Source organism: Pinus tabuliformis, chromosome 8, assembly GCF_031772625.1.
Source record: "Pinus tabuliformis cultivar Carrire ecotype Pingquan chromosome 8, CPIR1, whole genome shotgun sequence".
Taxonomy (NCBI): domain Eukaryota; kingdom Viridiplantae; phylum Streptophyta; class Pinopsida; order Pinales; family Pinaceae; genus Pinus; species Pinus tabuliformis.
Genome location: NC_142294.1, coordinates 175058820 through 175074140, shown reverse-complemented (window position 1 = coordinate 175074140; position 15321 = coordinate 175058820). Strand labels below are relative to the sequence as shown.

General features: G+C 38.4%; 4 pseudogenes; all 4 read left to right on the top strand.

The window, feature by feature from the left end:
• The first annotated feature begins 364 nt into the window (after positions 1-364).
• On the top strand, positions 365-1638 carry LOC149234698 (U-box domain-containing protein 34 pseudogene; annotated as a pseudogene).
• A 404-nt stretch (positions 1639-2042) lies between these two features.
• LOC149234697 (protein LOW PSII ACCUMULATION 1, chloroplastic pseudogene) lies at positions 2043-2776 on the top strand (annotated as a pseudogene).
• A 3057-nt stretch (positions 2777-5833) lies between these two features.
• LOC149234696 (U-box domain-containing protein 34 pseudogene) lies at positions 5834-7426 on the top strand (annotated as a pseudogene).
• Positions 7427-7641: 215 nt separating this feature from the next.
• LOC149234695 (protein LOW PSII ACCUMULATION 1, chloroplastic pseudogene) lies at positions 7642-8466 on the top strand (annotated as a pseudogene).
• The last annotated feature ends 6855 nt before the right edge of the window (positions 8467-15321 follow it).

Sequence of the window (15321 nt, the reverse complement as noted above, 5' to 3'; positions counted from 1 at the left end):
TGAGGAAGACATGGATATTTTTGAGCCAACATTTGTGAGCCAAGCTATCTTCATTCATCCTAACGCTCATCCTGACATTATCTTCATGATTATTCCCTAAGCTTATAATATTTGTCAAATAGATTGTTTTGTAGGAGGGTCATGGTCCCTTGTGTACCAGCAAGGGTGGCAAAGATTGTTCCAAGTTTTTGTACTGTATATGTTATATCAAAAGGAAAACTCTCTTCAGTGAAATCAACTGCTTCTTTAGAGTCAAGCAGGGCCAGCAACGAAATTATCTCGAGGACTTGCAATTTTCAAGAAGAGGCAGAACCTCTAGTTGGGAAATCAACCATGCTTCTTGATTTTAAGAATATTAAGAGTAATGGGAATCAGGATGACTAGTGAGGACAGTGATGAGCGATCTCCATCATTTGATAATTATTCAAGCACATCCTCACTGCCAAGCATGTCTATGAAGTCACAGCTTGAAAATGAGCTAGAAAAGTTGGGGTTTGAACTAAAACGATTTCATGAGATGTATAACCAAGCATTTGAAGAAGCAGTCGGTGCACAAAATGCCAGAGAGATGCGCATTCAGAGAATGGAAGAGATAAAGAAAGTGAAAGCAACAAAGGAAAGAGAAGAATTTGTAGTCATAATAGATGCAGAAGAGAAAGAAAGGCATGATGCAGACATGAAGGAGCAACTAAAATAGCAAAAATTGAGGCACAACAAAGGAGGGTTGCCAATTTTATAGCTATAACTAAATCAAAGAATAGAAAAGTTTAGGATGCATTTCCTTTGACTATTCAAGCATTCAAACAATACTCCATAGAAGAAATTGAGGCAGCAACAAATTTCTTTTCAGAATCAAATAAGGTTGGAGAGGGCTCATATGGGCCTGTCTACAAGTGTACATTAGATAATAGCCTAGTGGCTGTCAAGGCTCTTCACCCAGATGCAACCTAAGGGTGGAAACAATTTCAACAAGAGGTTGAAGTTCTTAGCCGTATACAACATCCCCATATAGTTTTGCTGTTTGGAGCTTGTCCAGAACTTGGATGTTTGGTATATGAATATATGTCAAATGGAAGTTTGGAGGATCGTTTATTTTGCAATGGAGAAACACCACCTCTTCCATGATATACATGATTTAGTATTGCTTCAGAAATAGCCACTGGGTTGCTCAATTTACATAGTTCCAAGCCTAGGCCATTAGTTCATCGTGACCTAAAACCATCAAATGTTTTTGCTTGATCAGAACTTTGTGAGGAAAATAGGTGATGTGGGCGTGGCCAAGCTTGTTCCTCCAATGGTCTCAGGCAGTCTTACACTGTACAGGAACACCACAACCTCAGGCAAATTTTGTTATGTTGACCCAGAGTATCAACAAACAGGGATACTTGGAACCAAGTCCGATCTCTATGCTTTTGGAGTAGTACTCCTCCAATTATTGACTGCTAGAAAACCAATGGGGATTGCTCATGATGTGGAAAGGGTTGTCGAGAGGGGCTCATTCAAAAATATTCTAGATCAATCTGTTACAGATTGGCCTGTTACGGAAGCTATGGGCTAGCCAAACTTGCATTAAAATGTGTTGAGATGCGGCGCAGGGATGGGCTAGATTTTGAGGAAGTTATGTTGCCAGAGATTTAGGGATTCAAAGCTTTTGCAGAGTCCCGACATGATGTGAGGAGAGAGGACAGTGCTGCTAAAACACTGAGAAACTTGTTCTGTCCAATTCCTTAGTTTCGTAAAATAATTGGGAGAGGAGAAGGCATAAAAACTTAGAAAGAAAGAAGAAAAATTGCAGGAATTGAAACTTGCGTATTGGTTCCAAGGATTCTTGTTTGTTTTGTGATGCTTACGATGATAACGAAGGCCCAGCTAAGCTCCAAATCTCAATGCCCCTACATCCACAACACACACAAGGTTGAGAAATCAAAAGCCAAGCCCATTTAGCTATGGCACTGTGCTTCTAGAGTGTGGCCCTACGCGTAGTGCTTACACCTAGGAAACAAATAGAACAATAGGTAATAGATGCCCTTGTTCAATTTAAAATGGCGCTTTCTCTAGACCCAAATACAGAGGAAGCCATTGCTGCTTTATATGATAAAGCCTATTTCCATGCCTACAAAGAAGAAGGAACAAAAGTTGCAGAAGCTTTACGGAAGGCTTTGCAAGATTACAATCTTAAATTTAGTGTGATTCTCAATGATCCAGACATGGCTCCATTTCAGGCTATGCCTGAGTTCAAGCAACTTCAAGAAGATGTATTGTCATACTCATGGCACTCTTCATCTGGGATAATAGGAAAGAAGAGGGACAAATTGCCCAAATTTCCCAGGAGGAAACTCTTTCAAGGTTGCCTTTATGCCTATCAACTGATGGTGTTGTAGAGCTTGTACAGTTATGGGCTACAACTCGTGCTATAATTTTGGCAGGGGAAAAAGATGTGGTAAATAGAGCAGTTCAAAGAGCTGAGAAGTTTCGTAATAATCTTGTCAAAACTTCATCCAGTGGTGAATTTGAAAAATGAACGCAAGATATTGCTTCCAAGTCAATAGCACAAGTTGAAAAATGATTCAAGGTAGAGGTTGTTTCTCCTAATGAATGGGAAAGTTGGGTTTGTGAGCAACAAGACTCTGAAGGAGTAACTCTAGGAGAATATGTGTTTATTGTCTTGTGTTTGGATGGTCGTGTTCGAAAATCTGGTCAGGGAGTGCCTGACTAGAAAGAGTTAATTAATGAGTTGCCACCATTAGAATCCTTTGTCAACAAGCTGGAAAAGTAACAAAGATGTTACACAACCATTTAATTTCTTCTCTGTAGCTCATAAATGGGATAGGAATGTGAGTTTTATCATTAAATAAGTCATTGATATTTGTATTTCCTCCTACTTTTGGTAGCTAAAATCAGAGAAATACTAAAGTAGATGCTGGAATATGACTTTATATGGATGATATTACAGTTATTGTATAGCTCGCAGAAATCTAGGTACAAATGGAAGAAAGAGAACATCCAAGGAGGAACAAGAACAACAGGTTGATCAAACAACTCCAAAATTTGTGCAGGTAGGTGGAAGGTGGCAGTCAAAGGGAAGACTTTATGGAATATGGTTCCACACCTGAAGGAGCAGATATAGTAATATTAATCCACTTGGCAAACCTTTACATAATTTGGGTTTTCAAAAAATACTTCTCATGGTTCTCGAGATAATTTGGGATTTTAGTTGCAAATTAGTTTATAATAGAGTTTTATGATAGGATTTTATTTTTAATTTTATTTTTGATTTTTCATTTCCTATATTGAGGAAATAAAAACAGATTTGTAATTTAGTATATACAGGATTATTTTTAAAAGATAGAGGTTTGATTTTTGCAGCAAAGAGAGGCTGCTTGGCACCATGTAAAGTTTATTGAATATCATTTTAATAAAGCAGTTTTTGCCCTTGGACCTGGGATCCATTATGGTGTTTCCTGTTCAGTATGTTTTTCTTGTCATTCACTTACATATTTTTTTTTTATCTACCTTGTTACAACATTATCTAAGAGATGTGTTAGGAATCCATTCCTTTTGATGCTGCTTTCATGATGATTTTGTTGTTATATGTAATGGTTGTGTTTGCAGAATTCATCCTTTGCTATATGCTCTCTTGAGAAACCTTGTGTTTCTCTTTCGTCTAATGCTGCTACTATAGATCCATCCCCTGTTTGATGCATGCAAGGCAGTGGGTTTTCTCACCTATTCTTCTCACATTTGCAATCTTCTCTCCAACTAAACATGGAACTTACTTTGCCCCAAGTTTTCCAGCAGAAACTGGCATCAACTCCATAGCCCAATCGTCCTTTCTCTTGCTATTTCAACCCAAAACCTTTCAAACAAATCCCCATACTCCATAGCTAGCCTAAAATTTCATTTATTACAGCCACATCTTGTTGAAAAAGAGAGAGCCCTCTCTGGTCTGGCAGGGCTAGATGCCAGATCAAAAGCTTGGTCTATGGTTACCTCATTGCCTCTTCTCAGCCTTGAGGTACATTTTGAGTGCTAACATATTGGTGCCATTGCCGGGGATGAGGTGAGAAATCTTCTCCAGGAAATATCATTCAAGTTGTAGATCTGATTGCTGATGGTGGACAACAGTCAGACACATATGAAGGATGAAATCATCTACCTGATGACTCCATTGTTCAAGATCCCGAGCTTCGACTTCACTACCAAAGAATCTAAATCTATGAACATTGATGGTAATCACCAATGATAGGGTATCTGGAAAATCCATTATCTAGTTAAATGTTATTGATTTTAAGGGATGAGTTAGCAAAATTTCATATTGATCAGAATTTCTCCACATCAGTGTTTCTTAGTTTGAAATCCAGCCGACTCACACCTGAAAGAAAATATTGTTTTCTTGGCTTAGTTGCTGAAAGATTAGAAAATGAAATTGAACTATTGGATGTTCAAATTGAATCATATGATTTCCAAGACCCTAAACAGTTCTTGGAAACTCTCCCTGCTCCCAAAGAAGAAAAGGTAAGGCTACCCGTGGATATTTGCATTTATGGTTTGCAATTAGAAGCATGTATTGAGGAGTTAGGGCAGCAAACAGAGTTTGGTTTCTTTGATCCTATTGCAGTGTACATGGAAAGTTTTTCAGTTTGATGGATAATTCAGATTGTCTTTCACATAGCCAAACTCAGTTTGTGCATGGATGGCTGTCAACCTTTCCAGTTGTGTCCTGGTTGAAGCACTTCCAAGAAGCATCCTTGTCACAGTTACTTGATTGGTTTATCTAGCAATATAACATCACTCGATCTATTGATTTTGCATCAGAGTAGGGTAGACTTGTAAATAAATAAGCTGCCCAAGGCAACATATCAGTTTTTGGTATTGTGTATGTATAGGTTGCAGTGTATCTATGTTTGTAGATTGGTATAAGTTGTTTTGAGTTTGCCTCTATTTGACCGTATTGCCCAATGGATGAGGAACTTGGTCTATGGTGTTCTTGATAGCTCCAAGGAGCTGCCATCCCCAATAAGGCTGATGTTAGTTCCATTCTTCGCAGCCTGTCACCAGGGATCAACATGACCTCTTACTAGGTTTGGTTTTATTAGATGTTTTTGACATGATATTCAACACAAAACATGTCATAAGTGTGTTCATCAGGAGCAGCTCAGAAAAATATTTCTAGCGGTATATCACACTCCCAAAACCGGCTTCTAGATCAAAATATATGACCGAATGAGTGATTGAATCAAAGATCTCCCCATTTAGCTGTTTATGTGTTTAATGATCTTGAGGAAACTAGGAGATTTCAGTGGCTCGATTGTCATAGAGAAGGAAAGAACATAGCATTTTAGGTTTATTTTTGTGCTATTAATCCTCATATCAACATATGGCGAGCTCGTTTCTCTACTTTGATTGAAAGAGATATCATGTGTAGAGGGAACTGTACATTGTTGACAGGGATATTGCTGGTGAAAAGTTTACAACTGTTGGTCTCATCGTCCTAGAGAGGAATTACTTGAAGATTTATAGATGTTCATTCAGTGTTTGATGTCATCCTTACTTACATCTCTTCCAAGCTTTTAAACTCAAAGAATACTTGACATGTCAAATAAATGAAAAGCTCCTCCTTTGCTAGAGGGTCCGATAGATCTTTTCATTGGGGTCCTTTCTGCAAGTAATCACTTTGCAGAGCGCATGGCTGTGAGGAAGACATGGATATTTTTGAGCCAACGTTTGTGAGCCAAGCTATCTTCATTCATCTTAACATTCGTCCTAACATTATCTTCATGATCGTTCCCTGAGCTTATAATATTTGTCAAATAGATTGTTTTGTAGGAGGGTCATGGTCCCTGATGTACCAGCAAGGGTGGCAAAGATTGTTCCAAGTTTTTGTATTGTATATGTTATATCAAAAGGAAAACTCTCTTCAGTGAAATCAGCTGCTTCTTTAGAGTCAAGCAGGGCCAACAATGAAATTATCTCGAGGACTTGCAATTTTCAAGAAGAGGCAGAACCTCTAGTTGGGAAATCAACCACGCTTCTTGATTTTAAGAATATCAAGAGTAAAATGGGAATCAAGATGACTAGTGAGGACAGTGATGAGCGATCTCCATCATTTGATAATTATTCAGGCACATCCTCACTGCCAAGCACGTCTATGAAGTCACAGCTTGAAAACGAGCTAGAAAAGTTGGAGCTTGAACTAAAACGGCTTCGTGAGATGTACAACCAAGCATGTGAAGAAGCAGTCAGCACACAAAACGCCAGAGAGATGCACATTCAGAGAATGGAAGAGCTAAAGAAAGTGGAAGCAACAAAGGAAAGAGAAGAATTTGTAGGCGTAATAGATGCAGAAGAGAAAGCAAGGCATGATGCAGACATGAAGGAGCGGCTAAAATAGCAGAAATTGAGGCACAACAAAGGAGGGTTGCCGACTTCATAGCTATAACTAAATCAAAGAGTAGAAAAGTTGAGGATGCGTTTCCTTTGACTGTTCAAGCATTCAAGCAATACTCCATAGAAGAAATTGAGGCAGCAACAGATTTCTTTTCAGAATCAAATAAGGTTGGAGAGGGCTCATATGGGTCTGTCTACAAGTGTACATTGGATAATAGCCTAGTGGCTGTCAAGGCTCTTCACCCAGATGCAACCCAAGGGTGGAAACAATTTCAACAAGAGGTTGAAGTTCTTAGCCGTATACAACATCCCCATATAGTTTTGCTGCTTGGAGCTTGTCCAGAACTTGGATGTTTGGTATATGAATATATGTCAAATGGAAGTTTGGAGGATCATTTATTTCACAATGGAGCAACACCACCTCTTCCATGATATACATGATTTAGTATTGCTTCAGAAATAGCCACTGGGTTGCTCTATTTACATAGTTCCAAGCCTAGGCCATTAGTTCATCGTGACCTAAAACCAACAAATATTTTTGCTTGATCAGAACTTTGTGAGCAAAATAGGTGATGTGGGCCTGGCCAAGCTTGTTCCTCCAATGGTCTCGGGCAGTCTTACACTGTACAGGAACACCACAACCTTAGGCACATTTTGTTATATTGACCCAGAGTATCAGCGAACAGGGATACTTGGAACCAAGTCTGATCTCTATGCTTTTGGAGTAGTACTCCTCCAATTATTGACTGCTAGAAAACCAATGGGGATTGCTCATGATGTGGAAAGGGCTGTCGAGAGGGGCTCGTTCAAAAATATTCTGGATCAATCTGTTACAGATTGGCCTATTAGGGAAGCTATGGAGCTAGCCAAACTTGCATTAAAATGTGTTGAGATGTGGCGCAGGGACAGGCCAGATTTTGAGGCAGTTGTGCTGCCAGAGCTTCAGAGATTCAAAGCTTTTGCAGAGTCCCGACATGATGTGAGGAGAGAGGACAGTTTTGCTACAACACTGAGAAACTTGTTTTGTTCAATTCCTTAGTTTCGTAAAACAATTGGCAGAGGAGAAGGCAGAAAAATTGAGAAAGAAAGAAGAAAAATTGTAGGCATTGAAACTTGCGTATTGGTTCCAAGGATTCTTGTTTTTTTTGTCATGCTTATGATGAGAACGAAGGCCCAGCTCAGCTCCAAATCTCAGCGCCCCTGCATCCATGACACACACAAGGTCGAGAAATCAAAAACCAAGCCTATCTAGTGATGGCGCTGCGCTTCTGGAGTGTGGCCCTACGCGCAGCTCTTACACCTGGAAAAAAAATAGAACAACATGTAAAAGATGCCCTTGTTCAATTTAAAAAGGAACATTCTCTAGACCCAAATCCAGAGGAAGCCACTGCTACTTTATATAATAAAGCATGTTTCCATGCCTACAGAGAAGAAGGAACAAAAGCTGCAGAAGCTTTATGGAAGGCTTTGTGGTATTACAATCTTAAATTTAGTGTGATTCTCAATGATCCAGACATTGCTCGCTTTAGGGCTATGCCTGAGTTCAAGCAACTTCAAGAAGATTTATTGTCATACTTGTGGCACTCTTCATCTAGGATAATAGGAAAGAAGAGGGACAAATTGCCCAAATTTCCTGAGATGAAATTCTTTCAAGGTTGCCTTTGTGCCTATCAACTGATCGTGTTGTAGAGCTTGTACAGTTACGGGCTACAACTCATCCTGTTGACAGGGGAAAAAGATCTATTAGATAGAACAATTCAAAGAGCTAAGAAGTTTCGCAATAATCTTGTCAAAACTTCATCCAATGGCGAATTTGAAAAACGATTGCAAGATATTACTTCCAAGTCAATAGCACAAGTTGAAAAACGATTCAAGTTAGAGGTTGTTTCTCCTAATGAATGGGAAAGTTGGTTTTGTGAGCAACAAGACTCTGAAGGAGTAACTCTAGGAGAATATGTGTTTATTGTCTTGCATTTGGATGGTCGTGTTCGAAAATCTGGTCGGGGAGTGCCTGACTGGAAAGAGTTAATTAGTGAGTTGCCACCATTAGAATCCTTTGTCATCAAGCTGGAAAAGTAACAAAGATGTTAAACAACCATTTAATTTCTTCTCTGTAGCTCATAAATGGGATAGGAATGTGAGTTTTATGATTAAATAAGTCATTGATATTTGTATTTCCTCCTGCTTTTGGTAGCTAAAATTAGAGAAATACTAAAGTAGATGCTAGAATATGACTTTATATGGATGATATTACAGTTATTGTATAGCTCGCATAAATCTGGGTACAAATGGTAGAAAGAGAACATCCAAGGAGGAACAAGAACAACAGGTTGATCAAACAACTCCAAAATTTGTGCAGGCAGGTGCAAGGTGGCAGTCAAAGGAAGATTTTGTGGAATATGGTTCCACACCTAAAGGAGTAGATATAGTAATATTAGTCCACTTGGCAAACCTTTACATAATTTGGGTTTTCAAAAGATACTTCTCATGGTTCTCGAGATAATTTAGGATTTTAGTTGCAAATTAGTTTATAATATAGTTTTATGATTAGGATTTTATTTTTAATTTTTTATTTCCTAAGTTGAGGAAATAAAAATAGATTTGTAATTTAGTATATATAGGATTATTTTTAAAAGATAGAGGTTCGATTTTTGTAGCAGAGAGAGGCTGCTTGGCACTGTGTAAAGTTTCTTGAATATCATTTTAATAAAGAATTTTTTGCCCTTTGGACCTAGGATCCATCATGGTGTTTCCTTTTCAGTATGTTTTTCCTATCATTCACTTACATATTTTGTTTTCTCTACCTTGTTACAACATTATCTAAGAGATGTGTTAGGAATCCATTCCCTATGATGCTCCTTTGATGATGATTTTCTTGTTAGATGTAATGGTTCTGTTTGCAGAATTCATCCTTTGCTAGATGCTCTGTTGAGCAACCTCATGTTTCTCTTTTGTCTAACGCTGCTACTGTAGATCCATCGCCTGTTTGATGCCTATAGGGCAGGAGGCTTTCTCACCTATTCTTCTCACATTTGAAATCTTCTATCTGGCTAAACATGGCACTTACGTTGCCCCAAGTTTACCGGCAAAAACTGGCATCGACTCCATAGCCCAATCATCCTTTCTCTTGCCTTTTCGACCCAAAACCTTTCAAACAAATCCCCATACTCCATAGCTAGCCTACAATTTCATTTATTGCATCCACATCTTGTTGGCAAAGAGAGAGCCCTCTCTGGTTTGGCAGGGATAGATGCCAAATCGAACGCTTGGTCTGTGGTTACCTGGGAGTTGCCTCTTCTCAGCCTTGAGGTACGTTCTGAGTGCTAACAGAGTGCTTTGTTCAAGGGTGACATAACTGACTCTAGCTATCGTTAAATCCAGAAATAATGTTCCGTTCCGGCTCTTTTTGGAATATATAATTTTTTTTGTCTTTTTCTTTTATATGAAGCTTGAAAAAGAATAAAAGAATGATATAGTACAGTGGAAAGAACGAGTGTCGAAAAAAAAATGCTCTAGTTCCTAGGAGGGGAGCTTTCCTATGCTTAATGCAAGGTAGCGAAACTGGTCAAGGACACTCAAAGGAATGTTCTTTCAACAGGTAAAAGGGTACACCAAGTCACAGAGGCTAATTGATTGCAAGGTTGATTTTGCAAAAGACATGGTCGAAAAGTGGCTTAAACACGAGTCCAAGTGAAGCCGACTCAAGGCCAAAAGGTGAAAATAGTCAATATGCAATGCAGCAGTAAAACTCAACACAAAGGAGCCTCTACGGTATAAGGCCAGAAAACATCACAAAAGAATAAGAATGAGTCTTCAATGCACAAGTCACGGTGGGACTAAAGAGGACTCCCAAGCCTACTCAATATAGTAGCATGTGCAACAAATGTGAGCGAGGATCTGACTAAGATGCCGATGTAAAGTTTGGCTCTACCATCACATCATGATTTTAAAGTTGGAGAGTGAAAATGGTTTGTGAACCAAGACATGATGGGGTCAACCCTATGGAAACCATATCGAAATATGGAGGCTAGTATGTAAAATGCAACGGAAAGTGGTATTCCCTAACCTATATGCCAGTAAGAAAATGATACCTGCCATGATGGATTTGCAGTCATGGGACCAAAATGCTTTCTCGAAGAAATCTCCAAAATTTCCTATAAAGATAACCCATTCCCGACACTCCAAGCCAAAAGTTCAAAAAGTCCATAAGATAAAAATCAACTTTTGACAAAATAATTTTCATTTTGCAACCTATATAAGGACTTCTGGACTCACATTTTTGTCATTTGTGTTTTGAGAAAGGAGTTGTGGAAACAAACTAAAACAAAATTCCTCCGTCAAATCCAACCGTTCAAATCACTCCAAAACTTCCAGGTAACCCTTTTATCATGCTTTTAATCATTTGTGATACTTTTTAGATGTTTTTTTTAATAATTTGACCGTAGGAAAATATGTTAAAAATTTCAACTCTTCGTACATGTGGGTTGAATACAGGTAACCCACATATATGAGGGCCCTACATGCGACTGTGTAAAAAGGGAACTCGCGTGTGCACAAGTAAAAAATTTAAAACATAAATCTAATGATTTGAAACATCTTTTTTGGGCAGGATGACAATCACCTGGCGAGAAAGGGAGCATAGTGCCATTGATAACCAAGTAATGGAGGATCAAAATGACTTAGATGCTTTGAGAGGTTGTGGCTTGCTAAAATTCTTTAAAATGCCAAACATGAAGGAAAATACACGATTTCTTGAGTTGTTGATTCATTACTAGAGTGCAGAGGATGATGCATTCATGGTTGATTAGATGCCCCTGAGGATTGAGACAGAAGATATTTACTTCATTACCAGTCTTTCTCGAAGGGGAGAGATAGTGCATTCTACTAGAAGGACGAGAGGTAGTCTTAGTGTAGAAGACTACATCCACATATACTGTCCTGGTCATCCTGAAAAGATTGGAAGTGAAAATCCTACTATTTACCATCGCCAAGGTAAACGGTTCTGTTACTTTACATCATGTCTCGTGTATATCCATGAGCCTAGCAGTGGAATGCCTCACTACTATGTTTGATTGGTGTACACCTCTACTGACCAACATGAAGAACCAACTCACTTCCATTCAAAAGGGTTAGACAAAGAATTTCAGATATGGCACAATCTTATGCTCATTCTTCTTTGAGAAAGTACCTGGGCTTCGACCCAAGGTATTATCGACCATCAGCAACCCGAGGGATCTGCGGATGGGCAGATGGGCTGACCTGATGAAACGCCTAGGGGGTGGTGATGTCCCCAGGATGACTTTTGATGACGAGTTTTTCGCATGGTGGGATCAACAGGTCATCACAGTTGACGACTACCCCTATGCCAGAATGGATTTTCGGGGAGATCCAGATTTAGTATTACCACCAGATGCAGCATGGGGTGCCATAGGTAACAATTTTTTATTTTTTGAATTTCTTAAGATTTTTTGGATTTTTAATATAAATGAACTTAAAAATATTTTTATGAGACAAGACACTTATAAAATATTATCATGTTTCAGATGTGGGGCCAGCGAGACATGACGAATTTTCCGACATAGGCATCATGGAAGAGATGTCGAAGGGGATGTAGCTGAGATAGAGAGAGTTCTCCATGCAGTTCAGAGGAACTTGGTGAAACTGACTCACCAAGTACCCATGATAACCATAGAGGACTTACCTGAGGAGATGCTCGGTGTGACTATTTCAGCGTGTGGCCAATGCGGCCGTTATTTATTTTCTAGTTGCTCATCCTGAGCTAGTGAGATAGATGATCAGATATTTTTATGATTAGACATGATGATGGGCATAAGCCCAAATTTTGTAGGGCCTTTTGTTCAGATTTTTGTATATTATTTTGGACACAAATACTTTATCTATGTACATGCGATTTTATGATGATCATATATACAGATGATACTTCTATTATTTTTTATGTTTTTTAATTTGATGAATGATATATATGCCAGTCCAATGCTTGATTAGCAATAGAATCTAGTAAGGAATTTTATGATCATGGAATGTGAACAAATGTGATATAAACAAATGATCATTGCAACAATCATACTCTCAGAAATTGGTAATAAAAATAGGGATCTCGTACCCGATAAATGTTATTCCCCTAAGATACCACCAGTTGTGAGTCTAAATAAACCACTAACGAATCAATATCAAGAGATATCGCTTCGGATAGAAACTTAATAATGGCAGTATATTTGGAAATATTATTCAAAGTATACTGATACACACTCCTTTCGAAACCATCAACTGGCCAGATGGATAATAAATCACCCAAGCCGTGGAAGAAAGGTTTCGGCTATGCCTACTCGCACCATCGGTGAAGCCTAAGTGTATTGAATCATCCATCAATACTTGCCAATGAATATCAAAAATATCAACATCACTAAAACCAATAGATAGATATGTACAAACATACAATATATACAAACAAGTAAGTGCTCGGCTGAAGCCTAAGCAAAGTACTTCTCAAGGTAGAGCCCATTTCTGGGTTCCACCAACTTGTTTCCTTCAAATTCAATTAATTCATAAGCTCCCTTTTTCAAAACTCGCTTGACTATAAAGGGACCATACCACATAGACTTAAACTTGTCTGCCCCCAAGGTGTCTTTGTCTTGATCATAGACTAGGACAAGGTCACCTTCAGAAAAATTTCTAGGATGGACAACTTTATCATATTGAGTTTTTACCCTTTTTTTATGGGCTTCGTTTATTGTGGCGGCATCTTGACGCTGCTCATCAAGATGCTCCAAATGAACGAGGCACTCCTCGAGACTAGAAGTCTTTAGAAGAAGTTCAACAACTAGTTTAAGGGAAGGAATTTCACATTCAACAAGAAAGATAGATTCCAACCCGTAAACCAGTTGAAAAGGAGTAAAGCCAGTGGCAGTCTTAATTGATGTTCGATATGCCCAAAGTGCCAGATACAACATGATGTGCCAATTGGATCTAGATTTGTTAATCATCCTTTGCAGGATGATTTTAAGGGTTTTTTTCACAGCTTCAACCTACCCATTGGCCTGAGGATAATACAAAGATGAATGCTACTGCAAGAAATCAAACTTGAGAGCCAATTCAGACATCAATTGATTTTGGAAATGACTACCATGATTAGTGACAATCTCTTTAGGGATACCAAACCGGGAAATAACTTGATTGAATAAAAGCAAGGCCATTGTTTCACTGTCATTCTTAAAAGTAGGCATGGCCTCAGGCCACTTCGTAAATTAGTTTACTGCCACTATGATGTGCTTATGATTTCTTGTCAAAGGTAGATTACAAGTAGTAAAATCAATGCCCCACTTCATGAAAGGACTGACGGTGATAACAAGGAAAAACAGAGCTAGATGCACGCACATTTTTCGAGTACAGACCTAACAAGGATGGTATATTTTTACCGCTTCAATATAGTCTTTGAAGATCGAAGGAAAAGAGTAGCCTGCTCACAAATTGTTTTGGGTTGTTGCAAGGCTAGATAGATGACCGCCACAAGCTCCACTGGGGAAATCATTAAGAAATGACTCAGTTTCTTCCAAGGTTAAACAATGCTTAAGGATTGAATCAATCCCATGACGATATAATGTGTCACCTATAATGACATAATTATTAGCGAGGTGATGCAAATTTCTGTGCTCATCTTTGGAATAAGTGGGCTGAAACTTCGATGTCTGGAGATATATAATGATATCCCCATACCAAGGATCTTGTGAAGAAATAAGAAATAAGTGTTCATCAGGAAAACTTTCCTCGTGAATATTTTTTCCTCACAGGGCAGCTCTAATATCAAATCTGCAAATACTAAAGATTTCTTAGATTTAGCTGACATTAATTCGAGATCGAATTCTTGAAAAATGACATCCATCTATTATATTTGCCCCCAATCACTCGCCTACTAAGAACAAACTAAAATGTATTGACAGTTGCTAAGAAGAACATTTTTAGAAGTAGAATGTAATGCCGAAGACACTAGACAACATGGACAGTTGCCAAAGATAATTTCTCAATGGGAGAATAGCATAGTTCAAGACCTATGAAGCCTCGACTTAGATAGTAGATTACATGCTCACTTAAGGCATCATCTTCCTGAATGAGAACCATACCAATGGTTGATTATGCAGCAATGAGATACAAGAGGAAATCTCTGCTATAATCAGGTGGACTCAACAATGGAGCAGAGGTTAACTCTTTTTTCAAAGCATCAAAATATCATTGCACGAAATCATCCCATAAAAATGGGACCCCTTTCTTAAGAAAATGCATAAACCCTTTTTTGATCTCAACGTAATTGGCTATAAATCTCCTCAGGAAATTTTCTTTTCCTTGGAGACTTTGAAGTTGATGTATGGAAGATGGAGGAGGCAAATGAAGTATTTCCTCAACCTTGAAGGGATCAACATGAATCCCTTTTGTTGACACGATGAATCCTAACAACCGTCCGTATGTGACTGCGAAAATGCACATATTTGTATTCAACCGGATTTTATAAAAACGACACCGCTCAAAGATCAACTGAAGGTTATTAGGATGATCAATTATATTTTGAGAGTTACGAGAAACTAAATCATCTAGATATGCTTCGATAATGTGCTTGATGTCATGAAAAGCATAAGACATGGCTGGATAAAAAGTGGCTCCAACATTTTTGATGCCAAAAGGCAACTTTTTGTATGCAAACATACCCCAATGACAAATAAAGGTTGTCTTGTGCTGATCTTCTGGACGAATAGTAATTTGATTGTAACCAGAGAATCCATCCATGAACGAAAAAATTTCATTACTCTCACATTCATCAATAATTTGATCAATAAAGGGCGTGGGGTAATTGTCTTTTGAAAAAGCCTTATTTAGGTCCCTAAAGTCAATACATACTTGAATTGTTTCTTGATTGTTGTCTAT